The sequence below is a fragment of the Rhinoderma darwinii genome, chromosome 1, assembly GCF_050947455.1.
Source record: "Rhinoderma darwinii isolate aRhiDar2 chromosome 1, aRhiDar2.hap1, whole genome shotgun sequence".
NCBI classification, from domain to species: Eukaryota; Metazoa; Chordata; class Amphibia; order Anura; family Rhinodermatidae; genus Rhinoderma; species Rhinoderma darwinii.
The window spans coordinates 481606395-481630420 of NC_134687.1; the positions used below are offsets into that span (position 1 = coordinate 481606395).

A 24026-nucleotide genomic window follows, 5' to 3' on the forward strand; every position below is an offset into this window, starting at 1 on the left:
CTGTCCTACACTTACATTTCACATACAGGAAATATTTCACTAATCCTGTTTTGTTTTCAATGTTAACGTGCCCACTAGATCTGCACTGAATGTGTATAAAATGAATTGACCTTCAGAACAGATATTCAAGCATATAGGGTCTAGGGCCTCATGCACACGGCCGTGCTTGTAATCCGCATTTGCGGAACGTGCTCGCATATAAAGTATGGGAGCACGGTTTGGGATAAGCAAAACACCCGTCCTATATTCTATGTCCCAGACACTGTCCTGTAAATAAACGGACATGTGTTCGTGGACAATAGAAATGAATTGGTCTGTAATTACGGATGATTTTTATGGCCGTGTGCATGGGCCTTACTTGTCTGGGTTACGCTATTGTCATGGGATCATGAGTTGCTAAAGCGTTTAGTAACAAATCATTTGTTTTATTTTTGGTGCTAATGGTTTCACACAATCTAGTAGTTTACCAAATAAGCAGCTGGAGGAAGTTAAAGGAGTTATTAAACGAAAACTTTTGATATGTCATAACGACACGTCAGTAGTTTTTTGATCGCTGGGAGTCTGAGCACTGGGGCCCCCACTGATCGCTAAAACAGTGGCAGAAGCGCTTGGAAATTCTGTGCTGCTTAATTTCTGATCTGCTGGGGTTTTGTGTTTTGGTTTTGTTTTTTAGAAAACCGAGCAAGTGGTGTACAGGCTCAATAGAAAGTCTATGGGTTTGTACACCGCTTGCTAGGCTTTGCTGAGGACAGCTGTTCAGAAACTAAGCAGCACTTCTGCCGCTTTGTTTTTAGCGATCGGTGGGGATCTGTGCTTGGGCCACCACCAATCAAAACTTTGTGACGTCAAAAGTTTTTAGTCATCATTTAAGCATCACTGGTTCAGAGTAACTCATGCCAAGTAACGTGAACACTTGATAGTATCATGCATGGCCCAAACGGGGATTCTTTTTTTTGGCCATAATGCTAGAGCTTTACTTTCTTAAAGAGGCTCTGTCACCAGATTATAAGTGCCCTATCTCCTACATAATGTGATCGGCGCTGTAATGTAGAGAACAGTGGTTTTTATTTTGAAAAATGATCATTTTTGAGCAAGTTATGAACAATTTTAGATTTATGCTAATTAGTTTCTTAATAGACAACTGGGCGTGTGTTTTACTTTTTACCAACTTGGTGTTGTACAGAGGAGTGTATGACTCTGACCAATCGGCGTCATACACTTCTTCTCATTGTTTCAACCCAGTGTCAATGTGCAGTGAAAGAAGCTGGGCTGGAACAATGAGAAGTGTATGATGCTGATTGATCAGCGTCATACACTTCTCTGTACAACACCCAGTTGGTAAAAACACGCCCAGTTGTCTATTAAGAAACTAATTAGTATAAATCTAAAATTGCTCATAACTTGCTCAAAAATGACAGTTTTTCAAAATAAAAACCACTGCTGTTATCTACATTACAGCGCCGATCAGATTATGTAGGAGATGGGGCACTTATAATCTGGTGACAGAGCCGCTTTAAGTTCACTTATGAAAATGGCACTATTCTAGAACCCCCCCCCCCCCCCTCGTCCTCTACTATACAGCAGATGAAGCCTGAAATTTACGATAAAATACTGCCACTGAGGTCTGACTTTCTTTGACTTGTGTGATTATCTAATCTAGCAAGAGGAGCAATGCTGATCAGCAAATGGAGCCATTTCCACCCTCATTTATTGAAGGTTGTCTGGTTTTGTGGGGTCTACATTGTACAGTGATACTGCAAGAGTGGGACTTAGGCCTCGTGCACGCTTCCGCCACAGTTTTCACGGCCGTCTGTGACTGATCCGTTTGCCCGTTTTAATGGCCGTGTGCACTCCGTGTTTCCGTTTCCGTGCGCCGAGCATGGTACTGTCCAGGGTGCTGAAAGAGTTAATGGGCTGCACTGATCGGTGGTAATTCTTTCAGCACCCTGGACAGTACCATGCTCGGCGCACGGAAGATACAATTTTAATGTAATAAAAATACATTTCATACTTTCCTCCTGTCCGGCGTCCATCGATGACGTTTCATCCATGTCACCGCTGCAGCCAATCACAGGCTGTATTGGCAGTCACGCACGTCAGGATGACGTCAGAAGGCCGGCCTCCAGGGATGACGCTTCATCCCATGTGACCGCCTCTGCAGCCAATCACAGGCTGCAACGGCCTCTGCAGCCAATCACAGGCTGTATTGGCAGTCACGCATGTCAGGATGACGTCAGAAGGCCGGCCTCCAGGGATGACGCTTCATCCCATGTGACCGCCTCTGCAGCCAATCACAGGCTGCAACGGCCTCTGCAGCCAATCACAGGCTGCCGCGTCAGAAAGGAAGGCCGGACTGGAGGAAGAAGAGGGACTCGTCACCAAGACAACGACCGGGTACATATGAACTGATTTTTATTTTTAATCGGCAGCCTCTTTTCTCTATCAGTGATTGATAGAGACAAGTGGCTGCCGATTAGTGTAATATTTTATGTTTTTCTGCCCGCCCGGCCGTTGCTAGGCAATGGCTCCGTCACACACGGACGGCACACTGATGCCTTCCGTGTGCCTTCCGTGTGCCTTCAGTTTTTTTTGACGGCCCCATTGACTTGCATGGGCCTCACGGTCATGGAATCCCGGACCAAAGTAGAACATGCTCTACTTTGGATTGGAACGGAGCAACGGGACTCTCAAAAAAACTGAAGTGTGCATGGCCCCATTGAAATGAATGGGTCAGGGTGCTAGCCGTCAGAAAAACGGCTAGCACCCTGAAGGAAAAACGGAAGTGGGCATGGGGCCTAATGCAAACATTTAGGGTATGTCCATACGGCGTAAGCACGGCAGAATTTCCGTCCGCATTGCATGTCAATTGACTTTTAAAATCTGATTCACATTTCAGCTACTGTAATACACTGGCGTATTTCCACATGGAAAAACCCAACAGAACAATTCTGCAGTGTGTGGACGTGTCCTAAATCTGTTTGCAGTGGTATGATTTATATTCAGTACACGTTTTGCAGTCTAAGGGTATGTTCACACGCAAACGCAAAATACGTCTAAAAATACGGAGCTGGTTTCAGGCGAAAACTGCTCCTGAATTTCAGACGTTTTTGCAAGTACTCGCGTTTTTCGCATCGTTCATTATGGACGTAATTGGAGCTGGTTTTCAATGGAGTCAATGAAAAACTCCAAAAACGTCCAAAGAAATGACAGCGACGCGTAAAATTACACCTCGTCTGAACAGAACATCGTAAAACCCATTGCAAGCAACGGGCAGATGTTTGCAGGCGTAATGGAGCCGTCTGAAAATAGGCCGTGTGAACATACCCTTACACTCCTAGTTTTAATGAGTTGACCGGTTACTAAGGAGTGTCTGTGTTCAGGCTACACCAGAAATAAAAGGCATGTCTTTTCTAAAGAAGTTTCAGACCATTTAACCCGTTAGTGACCGGCCCATCGTGTTTTTAGGTCGGTCACTAACTGGCCTTATTCCGATGCCATAGACTTTTTACGTCGTGGCATCGGAATAAGTTTACAGAGCAGGGAACTGTCAGATCTCCCTGCTCTCAGCTGCTGGCGTCCCTGCTCTGCCGGGTGAGATCGATATTAGTATCGATCTCACCCGTTTAACCCCTCAGATGCGGTGCGCAATAGCGAGCACCGCATCTGAGTGGTTTTGGAGAAAGGGAGGGAGCTCCCTCTCTCTCCCACCGACACCCGGCGATACGATCGCCGAGTGTCTGTGTCTCCAATGGCAGCCGGGGGCCTAATAAAGGCCCCCAGGTCTGCCTGGAGTGAATGCCTGCTAGATCATGCCGCAGGCATGACCTAGCAGATGCCTGTCCGTGTTAAACGGCCAGGCAGTAATACACTGCAATACAAAAGTATTGCAGTGTATTATAAATGCGATCGCAGAATCGCATATTATAGTCCCCTAATGGGACTAGTCAAAAAGTGAAAAAAAAGTTTAATAAAGTTAATTAGAAAAAAAATGAAAAACCCAGCTTTTCCCCTTACAAACTGCTTTACTATTAAAAAAACAAAATAAAGTTAAAAAGTTACACACATTTGGCGTCCGTAACGACCCCGACTATAAATGTATGACATTATTTAACCCGCATGGTGAACGCTGTAAGAAAATTGCTATTTTCTGTGAATACTGACTTAAAAAAAATGTGATAAAAAGTGATCAAAAAGTCGCATCTACTCCAAAATGGTAGTTTTTATTGGTACAAGTCTTCCCGCAAAAAAAAAGCCCTCATACAACCGCATCGGTGAAAAAATAAAAACGTTACTGCTCTTCAAATATGGAGACACAAACAAATAATTTTGAAAAAAAAGCGTTTTTACTGTGTAAAAGTAGTAAAACATACAAAAACTATACAAATTTGGTATCGTTGCAATCGTAACAACCCGCTGAATAAAGTTATTGTGTTATTTATACCACACTGTAAACGACGTAGATTTAAGACGCGAAAAAGAGTGGCGAAATTTCAGGTTTTTTTTCTATTTCCCCCCAAATAAAAGTTAATCAATAAATAATATGTCCCCCAAAATGGTGCTATTGAAAAGTACAACTTGTCCCGCAAAAAACAAGACCTTATACAGCTATGTCGACGCAAAAATAAAAACGTTATAGCTCTTGGAATGCGACGATGGAAAAACTTAAAAAATGGCCTGGTCATTAAGGTCCAAAATAGGCTGGTCATTAAGGGTTTAAGCATGAAATATCTGCATTGTTGCAAACAGGGCAGTTAATTCACATACACAACACTTCTATCATGAAGGAAAGAAAATTGCGTAATAAAGGGGGGGGGGCTATCCGATTGGGATTTTGTAGCACTGATTCCTGTGATTAATAGAATGGCTTGGCTCATTGCAGAGCTGCTGACAGGGCTCTCCTCCAGAAACTGTTCTGCACCCACTAGTCTAACCTTAAACATCTTATAGATGCTCTGATTTTAAATCGCCATGGTCTCATGACCATTTTGGTGTACATAGCACTTAAAAATTGACAGATTCCCTTTTTCTTATTTAAGCAGCTAGCTTGAATAACATGAGAACGGGATTCTGTCATGTGCAAATAGACGTTAACCCCTTAAGGACACAGCCTAGTTTAGCCTTCATGAAGCAGCGTTTTGTTTTTTTGTCCCATCCCTGCCGCCTTAGAGCATAACTGCACCAAATCCTTGGTTTAAAACTATATGCCACAAGAGAATACACCTTTACTGTACAGTAACGAGCCATGCACTTGTGATTACCACATGACCAGCGCTCACTCACATGCTCACTCACTCATGCTCACTCACATGCTCACTCACACTGTTGTAACCAATGAAGGTTCCAATTGTAAAACTGTAAGCAGAGATCTTAAATTGTTAGGAATTTAAATGGTCCTTTCAATCTTCTGTTTGTGGTTCTATTAATTGTAAACTAACCTGCGAGCCTAAAACACCCGGTTACCCGTGCGGAGCCCATTGATGCACTAGGATATTCATTCTGCATGCATCAATCGTGTTGCTTGAAGAAACCCTTAAATTAGGTTTGCTTACTCCCTTTTTTTTTTTTTTTTTTTATAGCATGTTTCGTTTTTCCTCCAAATGTGGTGTTTTTGTCTGGTTTTCCCTGAACACAGGTTTGTGTTAGGGGAAATCGCAAAAGATACGATTAACTGCAGCCTGTGTAAAAAAAATAGTGGAGCTGCAGTTGTGGCATAGATGAGCTCCACCTGTTATGATAAGTCTTAGTTAGTGAGTGCCCTTATTTTTAGCTCATGTATTATTACTTTTTGATTATTTGGCTTGGCTGTGTATAGTGCTACCAGCTTTAGCAGTTTGAATCAAAGCATTTTTGCTAGAAAGAGGTTCAAGCCTATTATGTCCATAAATGGAGAGGTTAAAAGCAAGCATTCCTAGTGACCAAGCTGTGTTTAACGCTACAGTCACACTTCAAAGCTGCCAGGAAAGACTTGCGGTACTTTTTTTTTCCATTTCATCAATCTTTCATAGTATATTACTTTATCCTAATTTTAGGCAGAAGAATTACAGTTGTAATCTCAATACCTTGTCCAATTTAGGGGATTTTAGGATATTAAAGCTTCTATGATGTTTTTTACCTTTTTAGTGTAAGTTTTTTTTGTTTGTTTTTTTTTGTTTTTTTGTTAATGCTTCAAACGGTACATTTTTTTTATTTTTTTTGTAGCGGTTTTCCTGTGAGAATCTTCATTTTGTGAATTTAGGTTTTTATAATGTAACACAAGGCGACTGTTTTCGTCGCTCAAGATTCCCGGTAAAATTGCGGCATTACCTGAAACGCAACAGAAGTAGTCACGACTATCACAAAAAGTTTGTTCTGGTTAAGTTGGACTATGGTGGCTGTACGGTGGCCCACAACCTTGGACGTGACTAAATGTCACCTTGTTGCTCTAGTGAGAAACCGATACGATCACCAGAATATATGAAGCAGCTGGCTTTCCTTGTCCTAAAATGTAAATGTGATAAAGTGGTAAGTAACTTGATAAATATCTTCATAGTGCCATAGATCATTTTGTTATGCTGGCTAGTTTTATTGTAGGTTTATTCCTCTGGTAGTTATTTCGGATCTAATCTACATTTTCCACACACATGTGAAACTGTCAAATTTGCAATTAAATCGGGAACTATTGCAGCAGAAGGCTAGATATTTTACTCATTTGTGCTCTTTTCCGGTTTTTGCCTGTTGGGTAGCTGCGCGGGGGTGAGGCTTAGTGTTGCTCGCCCTCTATTCCAGAAAGTAGTGGGAGAAGTCTCCTTCAGTAGTCCGTTTTCTTACAGCCTGACATAGGATTGTGAGGAAATGGCTGATCACATTGGACACACCAAAGAATGCTTAATATTTCGATCAATACTTGGAAATGAGACAGAATATTAGAGGAAGGAGATTTTCTTTTTAACATTCAGTGTTCATTTAAAGGGAACACGTCAGCGGTTTTGATTCCTCAATACTGCTGACCGCGTTATCTACAGGGTGGGGAGTGCAGCAAAACGATACCTTAAGTTGTATGACTGAGAAATCTCTATTTTGATGTAACACGGAGATGGCCTCTTAAATTTCAGTGCACTGGCCGCGGCCAGCCGCTCCCCTCTACTCTGAGTGATGCATCCAATCCGGATACTGCTAGAACAATCATTGGGAGAAGGAAGTTACGTTTACAAATGCGGCGCCAGAGCCTCACAACTGAGATTTCTTGGTACTGCAACTTGCATGACCGACAACATAGGCGTGGCTGCGCCGCACTCGCCAACCTGTTTATAGCGCTGTCAGCAGTTTTGCGAAACTCAAAACTGCTGACAAGTTACTCTTAACTAGTGACAAAATTGACAACTCTAAATACTATGTTTGCATTTCATGGTAAAAAATAAAAAAAACTTATGTTAAACTTACATTTGGGAAGCAACATCTGAATCTCGATGGTTTGTGAAAGATATGCTATCATATTGCAAAACGGTCTGATCCAGTGTAGATGCATCTCGCCCAGTGACCCATGCTACAGTAGCGATTGGTAGTTTGACTTGATAATGTGGTATGTTTTTTGCATTTAACATCTTGATTTCTACCAACCTGGAATTGAGATTTCCATTTTTGCGCTCTCAAGGTGGTGTGACCCTGGGTACAACTATGTGGGATGCTGTAGGATGGGTTTCATCTTTACTCCCAAGTTCATGTTGATCACGAGAGTATATGAACTGACAGGTCCCTGAAATACATGGCTGGTTATATTCTAAAATGTGTGATAAATCACTACTTTTAACCTTTCACCTCTACTACTTTAATAACACACTTCTTCATCCACACACTAATGAACACGGTTGTCATTTGAAGTTCACTATGCACATGAATGCTGTTAACTACTGTGATATAGAATTGTGTAGACTCATGACCCAATGATGTTGCATATTTTTTGGCAAGCAAATCAGAAATAGCCGTTCATTATGCCAGTAGGTATTTACAGTTGGATTTTAAGTCGTGCATTGAACTTTTTTTTTTTTTAACCAAATTGACTGCCAAGTTAGCGTAATATTAGGTCTCCATCAATTGAGAACTACTGATGGTAGTAATATATACTTGGTATTGTCCCATTTAGGGCGAGAACACAGAGCAGCAGCTGAAACCAGCCCACATGTGGTGGCGAATGGCTCTCTACGATGTCACTGTTAATTGTGCAGCCATTCACCGGTGTATTTTCTGCGGCATGCGACTACCGCTCAGTCTGTTCTCACCCATATCATGTGTCTGATAGAGATTTAAAAAATATATATTAGATATATATCTATCTACTGTACTACTAATTGGACCCACCATACTCTCCCACTATTGACAGAGCATCCAATGAGCTGTAAAGTCACAGTAATGTGTAACATAGTAAGATTATTCTAGATCTTTTAGTTCTACAAATCTTGTCTAAATCTCACAGCCCCCTTTACACCTGTGAATTGTATATCCCAAATATAGAGCCAATCTATGGAGCTATTTCTATGCATTAATTCTGTATTTGCAATGCAGAGCATGCTCCATTGAATGTCATATGATGGCTCTATTCTTCCCATATCTGTAAAAACGTAGTCATAATGTTTGTCCCCTTTTATTGTACCTTTTTAATATAGAATATTAGAAACCACCAAGGAATTCTTTGATAGATCAGCACAAAGCCACAGGTGGCGTGCATTTATATACACGCACCTTCCATGCTGCAGAAGCTCTTTTTGTCCACCATTTATTGAGATAAAACCGCCTCCGTCTTGTCTAAAACAAAAAAAAAGTCTTCAGCATCTGAGTTGGAGACACGGAACTGTATAATGCACTGCAGCTGCTGAAGAACCTCTTCTTTAACTGGTGAACCACATCTGACATGTAGTACCCCCACCCACTACGTGCCAGTCAGTGAGCTTCCTGCCAAAGCGGTATACATGATTGCGTCTGCAGAAAGTTGAGCAGTGCCTATAAAATAATTCCACTTCTCTATATACTTGTCAGTGATCGTTATGCAAATTTCCATAGAGATATCGTATATGATATTTCAAAATCTGATACATGACATTCCTACTATGGATCCGTATTTACAATATGGGAGAAAATACTGAAGCGAATAAAAATACGGGTAAAAAAAAAAAAACCTTAAACAACAAAGTGCCGGCATATGTAGACCATGCTGACCTTCAGACTAAATACAATTCCTATTTTTAGAGCGTGATGGCCATTTAGCACCATATTTTATAGGCCAGTGTGACGTTGCAATGTAATACAAGTTCATTAGGTCCTAGAGTAGGTTTTTATTCCAATCCGATTTGATCTTTTCAGTATTCAGTCCATGTAAGGAGGACCATAGTAAAGCCTGTTTGAGGCACCACGTATGTGTTTTATCTGGCATGTCCTCTATACATTAGAATCTAGTCCTGGGCTCTACAATATGCATATTCAGGTGCGCTGTATTCTCTTACAAGCCTGATAATCTGCAGACTTCCAAACCGCTGATGTAATATTTCTTCTTTCCTTTTCAGAACAACTGGAGTAATCCCCTTCTTAAACAATTGTGCAGAGATGTAAGGTTGCTTATATTGCGTGCATGTGTGTGTTTAGAGGCAGTTTTCAAAGTAAATGGAGACAAGAAAAGGCATGTGCTTCAAATTGTGCTAAAATACAAAACCACTTCACAATAAAATGTGATGGAAGATTCCACGGAGGCGTCTGATCATTCCGTGCACAGTGAAGATAATATATTTTGCTGCTAGAGGGTAAACCTTGAACTGGAGTGTTGGAGGCCCCTCTAGCAACAAATGAAACGAGAAGATCATCTAAGCAGCCAAGTGTCTGTGTTTCGCCATGCAAGATGTCATCCGTTCATGTACAATATCATTGTAGTGCATGCTTTCCGTTGTAAGTAGCCAGATATCTGTACTGTATCCTTTCCTTTATAAACCGCTATGTACCATATGCACTTGTTCTATTTATAAACTCATTCAAACGCTACAAATGTTGAATGTTTAAAATGTAAATCTCTAGGTCACCATTTCATAAGTTTTTGTTTTTTAACTTTTTAAGTGTGCAAATGTCATTTTTGCACTGTAATAATGTAACTTATTAAATTCTAAAGCAGATAAACTTTTTGGTGCAATACGATTTACTGTGATGCTTCGAATTCAAGAAAACCATGTCAGTTGCTACAAACGCATGTTTGGCCCCTAGACAATTGTAAATAAATTCAGTTGTTGCTGACCTAAGCATCATAAAGACATGGTTTCCGATAAATAAAAGTTTTGTTCTACTATAAAGACAGTGGCTGAATTGTATTTTTTTTAAATTTATTTTTTTAGCCTTGTATACAATAGAATAGGTAATTGGAATTATTCTTCCTTGCATGTGAACTACATTGCAAAGCCGCTGCAATGCTCGGTAAAATACTGTTTCGTTTTGCCTCACATTTTTTGACATTGGCAAATTACTGCAATGTGTAAATCCAACCTAATAAGACAGTCAGCATGGAGACTGCCATTTATCAACAGGCTTCACGCCTGATGTTGGATTCACACAATTGACTTTACTCACATTTAAAGTGGTGATACTGTTGCGAGACACTGGGGATGGAGACAGGGAAACTGCTTGAGAACCCACGTATACAGCCGTATTACAGATCTGCATTGCACCGTTCCATAAAATGGCACCGATGGACTGCTATGGCCATATTGCGTCTGTACTAAACACCTTTAGGGTATGTTCACACGCACTGTTTTCAGACGTAATTTGGGCGTTTTACGCCTTGAGTTACGCCTACAAACATCTGCCCATTGCTTTCAATGGTTTTTACAATGTTCTGTTCCCACAAGGTGTTATTTTACACGTTGCTGTCAAAAGATGGCGCGTAAAAAGACGCCCGCGAAAAAGAAGTGCATGTCACTTCGTGGCATGTTTTTGGAGCTGTTTTTCATTGACTCCATTGAAAAACAGCTCCAATAACGTCTGTAAAATACGCAGCGAAAAACACGAGTAGTTACAAAAACGTCTGAAAATCAGGAGCTGTTTTCAGGTGAAAACAGCGCTGTAATTTCAGACGTATTTTGCTACTGCATGTGAACATACCCTTACGAGGCACCACAGAAGGCTTTCTTTTTTTCTCCCTCAGAAGCAAATAGGAAACACTGCCTCCGTAAGGGTGTTTTGTTCTGCGGTTTAAAACACTAGCAGTTTAACCCATTAGTGACCGCCAATACGCCTTTTCACGGCGGTCACTAATGGGCTTCCATTGCGTATGCCTTTTCACGACGCTGCATCGGAATAAATAAACAGCAGGGAGCTGTTCAATCTCTCTGCTTGAGGGCTGGGAGCAGCCCTGCTCCGTATCAATCTCGCCAGTTTAACCCCTCAGATGCGGCGCTCAATAGCGAGCGCCGCATCTGAGGGGTTGAAAGAGGGAGCTCCCTCCCTCCAAAACCAAACAGCATCCTGCGTGTGATCGCAGAGTGCCGGTGTCTTCTATGGCAAAAATTTCTGTTTTCGGTGAATCCTGCCTTAAAAAAAAAAAAATGTGATCAACTGATCAAAAAGTCACATATACTCCAAATTGGTACCAATAAAAACAAGTTGTCCCGCAAAAAAAAAAAAAAAAAACCCTCATACAGCTGTATCGGTGTAAAAAAAAAATAAAAAAAAACAAAACAAAGTGTTTACTGTGTAAAAGTAGTAAAACATACAAAATGTATATAAATTTGGTATCGTAACAATCCGCTGAATAAAGTTATTGTGTTATTTATACCACACCGTAAATGGCGTAAATTTAGGATGTAAAAAAGTGTGGTGAAATTGCTGGGGTTTTTTCTATCTCTTCCCCCCCCCCCCCCCCCCCCCCAAAAAAAATAAAGTTAACACTTATGTACCCTAAAGTGGTGCTATTAAAAAAAAAATAAAAAAAATATAGCATGTCCCACAAAAAAACAAGGCCTTATACATCTATGTTGACGCAAAAATAAAAGTTATTGCGCTTTGAATGAGACGATGGAAAAACGTAAAAAAAATAGCTTGGTCGTTAAGGGGTTAAAAGTGTTTTGAAAGTGCAAAATTATCATTGTCACTCTTGCATTACAGCCGTGTTGTATAGTTAACGGTTCTGCTTCTCAGACAGTGGCTGGAGGTAAAATATTTCTCCCCATTGTAGGAGAAGCCAATAATAAAGAGATGCTGTATAGTAATATTTTCTTTCCTTGCGATCGAAGTATTGAGTAGAAGTAATTAAAAAAAAAAAAAAAAAACACAACACAACAAAGGACCAGCTGACCATTGTACAATCTGTGGTTTAAAACTAAAAGGGATCTTCCTTGAAACCAACCATCCTCGACCTAAGAAAATAATAGCGTTTATAATGTACATTCCTTTATAACTCTGCTCTGGTCCCTTTTCCCTGATGTGACTCACCACAGTCAGCACCATAACCGGACATAAATTGGGGGACCCTCAAGTAGTAGTAGTCCCTTTCTCAGGAAACCAGTTTGACTTGACTTACTGGCATCCCCTAGCGAGAATCAAATGTATAAAGTTCAATGTTAGGATCCAGCGAACACGTAATGATTTTCTTCTGGTTGGCACATTCATTTACTGCCACTGTATGTTCATCCGTGCAGTTTTCTGCATAGACTGTTGTTTTTCAATGGCAACTTTTGTAGAGCTGTGAATAGGATCGTTACAAGTTCAGTTTACTCCGAGGTTAAGAACTGCAGGTTTAGTTTTTGTCTTTCCTCCTAAACTAAAGCACCAAATATCCCTATGTTTTTTTTTTTTATGGCATTTACAAAGCAATTTCCCTGTACCATGTGCATTAATGTGTGGTGTTTGCAAAGGGGATTTATCATTATGCAAATATTACTAAAATGATCGGTTATGATCAATCCCCCCCCCCACTTTTAACCAGTAAAGTCTTCAATCTTTGCAGTTCTTTACGCCACTTCAGCGACAATCTCAATACTTTTCATCATAGACACCCGCTAACTGGCACCTAATACAACCTCCGCTAAGAAGTAAGCCAACCCCTAATAACATTTCACTCAGCAGAACACCTTCAACATTTAGGACATAGTCTGGGGGTTACAGTCCTATTAATTTTTTTTTTGAGTACTGTATATCTCCCTATCTTTTACCTTCGTCGTAGTATCAGTTCCAATCCCACAGCCAGTAATAAAATTAATGACCACAGCTCCCTGTCAAAGAGTAGAAAGCTATTCAAAAATAGTATCACCAGACTGAATTCCAAGACGCAATGTTTACATCTCCATGAGGTGTGTGCGGAGCTGTGTCCCCAACAGCTATTAAATCAGCCAGGCATAGATTCTCTGCCAAGGTCATGCTTGGTTCACACCACTCTCTGACATGCCAGTCATTTGTAATTACTGACAAACAATGACTGACAAACAAACGCCGACATGCGATTTAACCTTTACACATTGTATTAAGGAGCCTCCGTTTTTATCGTTTGTTCCTGAATGTAAACCTAGTATAATACTAAATAATGGCACAGTTTGTTCTTTAAGACACTATATGTACAAAGGTATTGGGGGACACCTCTTAATCATTGATTTCAGGTTTTTCATTCAGTCCCATTGCCCCATGTATCTAAAATAAAGCCCCTAGCCATGCAGTCGCCTTTACAAACATTTGTGGATAGAATGGGTCGTTCTAAAGATCTCCGAGAAGTCCAGCGTGGTAATGTAATAGGATGCCACTGTTGCAACAAGTCAGTTCGTGAAATATCTTCCCTCCTAGATATGCCACAACTCATCCACAAACTTGCAGACCATGTAATGTTAGGGTATGTTCACACGAGGGCGTCCGTTACGGCTGAAATTACGGGGATGTTTCAGCCTGAAAACATCCCTGTAATTTCAGCCGTACCGGCATGTGCAGGCGCTTGAACGCCGCGTCCATTACGGCCGTAATTAGCGCTGCTATTCATTGGAGTCAATGAATAACTGCTCCAATTACGGCCAAAGAAGTGACAGGTCACTTCTTTGACGCGGGCGTCTTTACGCGCCGTCATTTGACAGCGGCGCGTAAATATACGCCTCGTGTGAACAGACAATGGGCAGATGTTTGTCAGCGCTATTGAGGCGCTATTTTCGGACGTAATTCGGGGCAAAAACGCCCGAATTACGTCCGTAAATAGGCCGTGTGAACATACCCTTACAAAGCGGGATCGCTGAGTGCTGAGGCAAATAACTGCTGACTCAATAACTGCAGAGATCCAAATCTCCACTGTCATTAAGAACCGCACAAAAACTATGATCCTTGAGCTCCATGGTTTCCATGGCTGAGCAGCTGCATGCCAGCCTTGCCGAGCATCGGATGGAGTGGTGTAAAGCATGCCACCACTGGACCCTGGAGCAGTGGAACCGTCCATCAGACTGCCAGATAGAGAAGAGTGATTTGTCACTCCACAGAACACAAGTCTGGGTTTGGAAAATGCCAGGAGAACGTTACCTGCTTGACTGCATTGTGCCAACTGTAAAGTTTGGAGGAAGGATAATGCTATGGGGTTCTTATTTGGGGGGTTGGCCGAGGCCCCTTAGTCCCAGTGAAAGGACAGCTTATTACTTCAGCATACCAAGACATTGTGGACAATTGTGTGCTTCCAACTTTGTGGGTGCACTTTAGGGAAGGCCCTTTTCTATTCCAGCATGACTGTGCCCCAGTGCATAAAGCGAGGTCCATAAAGGCATGGTTGGATGAGATTGATGTAGAAGAACTTCACTGGCCCACATAGAGCCCTCACCTAAACCCCATAAAACATATTTGAGATGATCTAGAACAAAGCTAGCGAGCCAGGCCCTCTCCTCCAACATCAGTGTTTGACCTCACAAAGGCTCTTCTGTATGGTTGAGAAAAATTCCCACAGACACTCCAACATCTTGTAGAAAGCCTTCCCAGAAGAGTGGAAGATGTTTTAGTTCTCATGGTGACCAACTCCATATTAATGTCTATGGATTTAGAATGGGATGTCATAAAAGCTTCTGTGGGTGTAATGTGCAGATGTCCCAATATTTTTATCCATATAGTGTATTTGCAATGTGTAATTTGCCGACAATATATAAGACAATTACTTTTGACTGAAATATTTCAGAAATTCTGATACTCCAACACCACGAATATTTCCATAGGCAGATTTGGCATGTTTTTCATAAATCCGGAGCTGACATTCAGGTTTCTGCCGCGCATAGTAATTCAATGGAACTAATTTGGCAGCCTTTCAGCGCCAAATCCCTGCCAACAATGAACATGCAACTGTTCACTATTTTGCGTGGATATTTTCCTGCGCTTGTGGATGTGGTATAAAATACCCCATTCACATTCTTTGCTGGCAGAATGAATAATTGCCTAAATCCTGACAGAATACTGAACATATACAACGCTCTGACCCAGTCGTTAACCATTAGGGTATGTTCACACGGCTTAGCAAAATACGTCTGAGAATACGGAGCTGTTTTCAGGCGAAAACAGCTCCTGATTTTCAGACGTTTTTGTAGCGACTTGCGTTTTTCGCAGTGTATTTTACGGACGTTATTGGAGCTGTTTTTCAATGGAGTCAATGAAAAACGTCCCAAGAAGTGACATGCACTTCTTTTTCACGGGCGTCTTTTTACGTATTTTGACAGCGACGCGTAAAATAACACCTTGTGGAAACAGAACATCGTAAAACCCATTGAACGCAATGGGCGGATGTTTGTAGGCGTAATGGAGCCGTTTTTCAGGCGTAATTCAAGGCGTGAAACGCCTGAATTATGTCCGAAAACAGTGCGTGTGAACATACCCTTATACTTTGGCTCTTGCCAAAGTCACTCAGATCCTTCTGCTTGACCATTTTTCCTACAATACATCAACTTGAATAACTGACTGTGTACTTTCTGCCTAATATATCCCTGACAGGCGCATATGTAACAGAATAATCAATGTTATTCACTTTACCAGTCAGTGGTTTTAATGTTATGGCTGATCAATGTATATACAATAGAAATTTATTTTTGGCGCAAAACAAGGGAAAACCGAAAGCGGCTGACGGAACCCATTGACTTTCATGTGTTCCGTCGGCTTTACCAGAAATAATAGCGCAGTACGGCTGTTGTTTCAGGTATTCTCGGCCAGATCTGCGATAGAGGCCCCTAACGGGGGTCTCTGACGCAGATGTGAACAGAGCCTAACCTATCCACATCTACTGCAGATCAGGGGAATAGCTAAAGGCTCGTAGGTCCGGGTGCAAGAATTCAGCTTGGGCTCCCCAACACCACCATCATCAGACCCATGCGCGCACCTATACCCAGACGCCTTGCCCAACAGCCCCCATAGTATAATGCTCCCATAGCTACCCCCACACAGTATAATGCCCCATAACTTATAATGCCCCCCATAACAGCCCCATACCGTATAATGCTCCCCATATCAGCCCCCACAGTATAATGCCCCACATAGCTGCCCCCATACATTATAGTGCCCCCCATATCAGCCCCCATACAGTATAATGCCCCCCATATGAGCTTCCCATACAGTATAATGCTCCCCATACAGTATAATGCCCCTCCATATCAGCTCCCCATACAGTATAATGCCTCCCATATCAGCTCCCATACAGTATAATGCCCCCCATATGAGCTCCCCATACAGTGTAATGCCCCCTATATCAGCTCCCCATACAGTATAATGCCCCCATAGGAGCTCCCCATACAGTATAATGCCCCATATGAGCTCCCCATACAGTATAATGCCCCCCATATGAGCTCCCCATACAGTATAATGCCCCCCATATGAGCTACCCATACAGTATAATGCCCCCCATATGAGCTACCCATACAGTATAATGCCCCCCATAAAGTATAATTCCCCCATATCAGCCCCCATGCAGTATAATGCCCCCCATCTTATCAGCCCCCCATGCAGTATAATGCCTCCCCTGCAATATCAGTCCCCCATACAGTATAATGCCCCCATATGTGCATAATAGAAAAATATCATAATTACTTACCTATCCCCGTTCCTTCGCCCCCTCCGGTGTGTGCTATGAGTGACTCAGCGTAGGCAGGCACGATGATGTCGCTACATCCCGCCTGCCTGCGTCGAGCCGCTCAGGGCACAGTGAATGCTGGATCAAGGAGACGTCAGCTCCTTGCTCCAGCATTGAATGGAACCGGGACCTCGGTGAGTGACTCGCGACCCCCTGAAGGTCTTCACACTAATCCCCAGGGGGACGCGACCCACAGTGTATAATGTATTGTGTTGTATTGTTGAGTTTGCGGTGGAGAGAGGAGGGGGGGCTGTAATTTAACGGGCCCCCAGTCTCCACCGTAAACAGCACAATACAACACAATACATTACAATACAACACAACACAACACAACACAATACATTACAATACAGACTCTGCAGCTCACCTGGAGTCCTCTGCACCTGCTCTTCCACTGCACTGGCTGTAAGACGTGTCACGTTACAACATGGTCACATATTACACTAAGTGTACCATGTGACCGTAACCAGGAAGTGCCGGCTTCACGGCACAGAAAATAAATTTTTAAAAAGCATGCTGTATCGCAACGGGGGCCCCCCAGGCTTAGGGGCCCGGTCGCAACTGCGACCCCTATAGCTACACCACTGCTGCAGATCCAATAATGACCCATGATACATTTCAAGTAAATATTCTAATAAAAGTAAAATTTAAAGATGCCAGCAAGGAATAAGTGTATGTGCACACGCTTACTAAAAAACTTCTGAAAATTTCCTCGGAAAACAGCTCCTGATTTTCAGCCGCTTTTTATTCAAACTCGCATTTTCACTGCGTTTTTTACGGACGTTTTTGGAGCTGTTTTTCTATAGAGTCAATGAAAAACGGCTCCAAAAACGGCTCAAGAAATGATATGCACTTCATTTTCGTGGGCGTAAAAAAACGCTCAGTCATAATAAGAACGTTGTTTTTCCCATTGAAATCAATGGGCAGATGTTTGGAGTGGTTCTGCCTCCAATTTTTCAGCCGTTTACGGCCCGAAAAACGGCTGAAAATAAGCCATGTGCACATACCCTAAGGGTATGTTCACACACAAACTCAAAAGAAAACAGCTCCTGATTTTCAGACGTTTTTTATGGCACTCGCGATTTTCGCTGCGTTTTTCGTGGTGTTTTTTATGGACATTTTTGGAGCTGTTTTTCATAGACTCTATAAAAACGTCAGAAGAAGTGACAGGCACTTCTGTTTTGCTGCCGTTTTTTTACACGGCCGTTTTGAAAAACGGCCCATAGGAACACAACGCCGTTTTTCCCATTGCATTCAATGGGCAGATGTTTGGAGGCGTTCTGTTTCCAATTTTTCTGCCGTTTTTCCGCCGTTTAGCCCATGTGAACATACCCGAATTGTTATGGGGTTTCGTGGTTTTTTTTCTGAGATAACTGTTCCATGCTTCAGAATCTAAAAAACTTGATAATCCAGCATTGACTTTTACTGTATATATATATATATATATATATATATATATATATATATATATATATATATATATATATATAGTACTTTGTTAAACTATATTAACAGTGTGATATAGTAATATACTGAGACTTACCAGAAGCAATATTAAAAAAAAAGCCCTTTATTGTACATTTCCTGATTGTCCTATGGCAGCACACTTATTAAGATACTTCACCTGACTGGATAGAAGAGACATATTACTCAGCAGTAATCAATTAAACAATTAGGAGGTCCCAGGTAGTCTTAAATAGAGCCCAAATCCCTTCAGAAAGCGTATTTTTTCTCTTCTAGGAACATGGATAGTTGAAGACATCTATACCATAATGCTTTATACGGAGGGGATTCCTCTGTCCCTAAGCTGCGACCCAAGAGGACATGGGGGGGGGGCTGTATACTGGGGTTTCCGCAGTACCTCGGCCTGGCTTCTAAAAATCTTACCTGGAGGTAATGAGAAGCCACGCTTCCAGTTTGGAGTGGCATACAGATTTTACCTGTCCCTCGGCTCCTAGACGTGGATCCCATACACCTCCAGACGGGTGTCCCAAGATGGCCACCGCCGACCTAAGGTGTACGCTGGATTCCGGCGAGAATGGAAGTCTCGCGGGATCCCGGCAGTTCAAGAAAGGACCGCGAATCCGGGGCTACGGTGCTGGTTCCACTGCTCGAACCTGGAGATTAAGGTAACCCGAACTTTCATCGTGTTAATGTGAGAAGAGTTTTGCTTCCTTGAGGCCACTTACAGATAAGATTGTAAATTGCATGCCTTTTTTCCCCAGATGGCAAGTCCTGCATCTCAAGGGAAACGTAAAAGGAAATCCAAGCACAATATGTGTAAACAGTGGCGTAGCGGCTGCTACGGGGCCAGTCCCATGTGGGGGCCCGTGTCGCCCACCGGCACGGGCCCCCACCATGGCTGGAGGCTCCGCTAGCTGCCGCTATGGCTGCTACAGCGCGACGCCACTGAACACTACAGCAGAGGAGGGAGGTATCTCCCCGCTCTGCCATTAAACAAAAGACATGTATCCCCTATCCACAGGATAGAGGATACATGTGTGATCGCTGGCATTGGGAGAACGGGGGACTGAAAGTCCCCTGAAGTTCTCCATCACAAACCTCGGACTTCCGGGGTCTGTGTCGGCAGCTCCATAGAAATGAATGGAGCGCCGGTCGCGCTTGTGCGCATGCGTGACCAGCGCTCCTTTCATTTTTATTGAACTGCGCAGACGCCGGAAGTCAGAGGTTAGTCATGGAGAACTTGGGGGGACTTTCGGTCCCCCGTTCTCCCTATCGCTGCCAGCGATCACACATGTATCCCCTATCCTATGGATAGGGGATACATGTCTTTTGTAGGACACACTGTAGGTCAGATTTTTTTGGGGGGTTGGGGCTGCATAGCGTTACCTAATGGGGGGGCTGTATAGCGTTACCTACAGGGGGCTGTATAGCGTTACCTACAGGGGGGCGGTATAGCGTTACCTACAGGGGGGCTGTATGGCATTAGCACCATACTGCCCCCCCTGTAGAGAACGCCATACAGAGTCCCCCCCCTGTAGATAATGCTATACAGCCCCCCCTGTAGATAACACTATACAGCCCCCTTTGTAGATAACGCCATACACACCCCCCTGTAGATAACGCCATACAGAGTCCCCCCTGTAGCTGCAGAATTTTTGTGTGATGAGTCTCTGGATGTCTTGAAGTGTTCTTCCAGATCCCCGGCTCTCTCTAATATGGTGCATAGAACCCTCTGGATCAAGCAATGGACAGGGGACGTGCCATCTAAGGGGAGATTCACACGAACGTTGCGTTTTTGCGCGCGCAAACAACGCAGCGTTTTGCGAGCGCAAAAACCAGTTGACAGCTGCGTGTGTCATGCGTGTCTGATGCGCGGCTGCGTGATTTTCGCGCAGCCGGCATCATAGAGATGAGGCTTGTCAACGGCCGTCACTGTCCAAGGTGCTGAAAGAGCTAAATCTTTCAGCACCCTCGACAGTGAATGCCGAACACAACAGCGAAAAACCTGTAAAAAAAAAAGATAAAGTTCCTACTTACCGAGAACTTCCCGGCCGTTGCCTTGGTGACGCGTCCTTGGTGACGCGTCCTTGGTGACGCGCCTCTCTTGACATCGGGCCCCTCCTCCCTGGATGACACAGCAGTCCAAGTGACCGCTGCAGCCTGTGATTGGCTGCAGCCTGTGCTTGGCCTGTGATTGGCTGGAGCTGTCACTTGAACTGAAGTGTCATCCCGGGAGGTCGGACTGCAGGAAGGAGACAGGAGTAATCGGTAAGTTAGAACTTCGTTTTTTTTTTACAGGTTAATGTATTTTGGGATCGCAAGTCACTGTCCATGGTGCTGAAACAGTTTAACTCTTGCAGCACCATGGACAGTGACTATCTCCTGACGTCGCGTACCGATAATTTTTTTGCCGGGATCGGCCAAAACGAGTTTGGCCGAACCCGGTGAAGTTCGGTACGCTTGTCCGGCTTCGCTCATCGCAAAGACACTCCGTTTGGATGTTCGGAAACAGAAAAGCACGTGGTGCTTTTCGGTTTTCATTCATCCTTTTCACTGCTGTTGCGCGAATCACGCTCGTCCAACGGAAGTGCTTCCGTGTGGTGCGCGTGATTTTCACGCACCCATTGACTTCAATGGGTGCGTGATGCGCGAAATACGCAGAGTTATTGAACCTGTCGCGCATTTTGCGCAGCAGACAAACGCTGCGCAAAAAGCACGGACTGTCTGTACTGCCCCATAGACTTGTATTGGTCCATGCGTGCCGCGTGAAAACCACGCGGCCCGCACGGACCGAATACACGCTCGTGTGAATCCCCCCTAAGAATCATTTCTGTTCCCTACCAGTTCATCCCTCTTTTTTCTTCAGCCCTCAGCTCGAAGAAATCCTTAAATTAATAAATGATGAAATAGGGGTTTCCTACCCACGTCCTCCAAAGAGGCCGCCATTTAAAACCTTTCAAAACCATTCCAAAAGGTCCCCTAAGGGTCAAAAATATTTTAGTGGGGGTGACACGCAGTGTAGATTCAAACGCAAGCAGGATGGTAACCCCTACTTCAGGAAGAAGTCACCCTTTCAAAGAAATCCTAACATGACGCCAAGGGAGAGGAGTGTCCAGTAGGTGGAAGACTAGGAAAGTTTGTTCACCTATGGCAAAAAACGTCCACAGACGCTTGGGTCAGATCCACCATGCAGAATGGCTACTCGCTGGAACTAAACACCGTTCCAAAGAACAGATTCTGTATAAACAGAGGAAGAAATCCTATTGCTCTCAGTCTTATTCAGGACTTCATAAGGAAGGGAGCATTGGAGGAAGTCCCGTATCATCTGTGGGGTCAGAGAGTGTACTCCCCTATCTTTGCCGTTCAAGCTATCAAGGCGGTACCCTGGGCAAGGGCACACATCCGAATGTTACAATCCAACATACTAAAAAATTGGGACAAGAGAATAGTGTCACTCGACACCTTAATATCACTGCCTCCGGATGTGAAACAGGACCTCCAGTGGTGGCTGGTACCCTACCATCTCGATCGAGGCAAATCTCTGAGACTAGTTCATCGGATACTCTTCACTACGGATGCCTCAGGCTCAGGCTTGTGTGCACATGTGGGAACATCATGGGTGTAAAAGAAATGGTCCAAACACGACAGCTGCCTTCATCCAACATGAAGGAGCTCAGGGCAATCAAACTAGCCCTATTACACTTTCAGGCTGTACTCCATCATAACGATGTACAAATTCAGTCGGACAACCTCCCCGCAGTGTTTTATAAAGAAGCAGGGGGGCACCAGAAGCAATTCTCTCAGAAAGGAATGCAGTCAGATTATGCGGAGGGCAGAACGCAATCTGAGATCAGTTTCCGCAGTCCACATTCGTGGAGTGTTGAATCTGAAAGTGGATTGGCTGAGCAGGAAACTGATTCACCCAGGAGAGTGGAGCTTGAATCCGGAAGTCTTCCTCCAAATCACCAGGAAGATGGGCAAACCATCTTTAGACGTCATGGTGACCGCAAAGAATGCCAAATTAAGGAAGTTCTGCTCCCTCAACAGGTCGGATCACCCATATGCCATAGACAGTTTATCGTTGAGTTAGGAAAAGACCTTCATATATGTCTCCCCCCCCCCCCCATCCCTCTAATTTCTCGGGTGTTGAGGAAAATAAGGGACGAGAAAGTGAAGGCCATAGCGATCATTCTTCATTGGCACAGAAGGGCATGGTTTCCGCTTGTGTTGAAACTCTCGAACGGCAACTTCTGGAAACTCCCATTACGTCCAAATCTCCTGTTACAGGAGGATTGGTTTCATCCCACGTTAGACAGGTTACAGTTAACGGCATGGAAACTGAACGACAATATCTAAAAAATAAGGGCTTCTCTGATGAAGTAGTTAATACCCTATTAGCCTCCAGGAAACCCAGTACGACAAAAATATATTCTCGAATATGGCTTATATTTTCAAAATGGTGTCAGGTCAATGACAGGTCACAAGATACAGTGTCCACAGTTTTACAGCTTCTGCAAGAGGGATACCAGAAAGGCCTCAAGCCCAATGCATTAAAAGTGCATTTAACGGCCATTAATGCCAATTCAGAGGGGAGGTTCTCCAACCATCCACTGATTACCAGATTGCTGAAAGCAGTTAAAAAATGAAGGCCATACTATCACAATCCTCTGCCCTCTTGGGAATTGCCCATTGTTTTGAAGCACGTCAGCCGTGCCCCATTTGAGCCGCTTCATAGTATAAGCCTTAAGCTTCTCTCATATAAAACCCTATTCTTAGTTATTACCTCCACAAGGCAGGTTGGCGAGTTGCAAGCTCTGTCCTGTAAAGAGCCTTATCTTAGGATTTTGCCCGAGTGTGTTATCCTTAGAACAATGCCAGGGATCTTACCAAAAGTACCATCCAGCTCCAACTTAAATCAAGAGATAGTTTTGCCGGTCCTATCAGTAGACTCAGCCTCTGATACCCCTATTGATTCACAATGCTTAGACGTAAAGAGGTCCCTACTTGCCTATCTAGAAATAACCGACCCTTTTAAACAATCCGAAGGGCTGTTTCTCCAATTTCAGGGGCCAAATAAGGGGGGAAAAGCTAGAAAAGCCTCACTAGCTAGATGGCTCAAAGAAATCATCAGGGACTGCTACTCATTGGAAGGCCTAGAGTCCTCCTTAGATATTTGGACCCACTCAACCATGTCCACATCCACATCATGGGCAGAAAGTTGCCATGTCCCCTTAGAACAAGTCTGCAAAACAGCCACCTGGTCTTCTTTCTCGACCTTCATTAAACACTATAGGCTCGACTTATTTTCTTTTGAAGGTTCTACCTTTGGCAGGAAAATACTAGTGGGAGCATCCAAAGCTTAACACCCCCCCCCCCCATATTCTTATTGCCTTAAGTGTGCTGCCGTGGGACGATATACGTTACGCTTTCTGAAGGGATTTGGGCTCTATTTAAGGTTACCTGGGACCTCCTAATTGTTTAATTGATTACTGCTGAG

The 24026-nt window shown here is 43.4% G+C and overlaps 1 protein-coding gene across 1 annotated transcript in view; it reads left to right on the forward strand.

Moving 5' to 3' along the window:
- ATP2A2 (ATPase sarcoplasmic/endoplasmic reticulum Ca2+ transporting 2) overlaps positions 1–10304 on the forward strand; it is a 44585-nt gene extending 34281 nt beyond the window's left edge. The window contains exon 21 of the mRNA XM_075834532.1: positions 9534–10304. The gene's annotated coding sequence lies outside the window, so the exon portion shown is untranslated. The remainder of the gene's footprint in view (positions 1–9533) is intronic.
- Positions 10305–24026: the final 13722 nt, after the last annotated feature.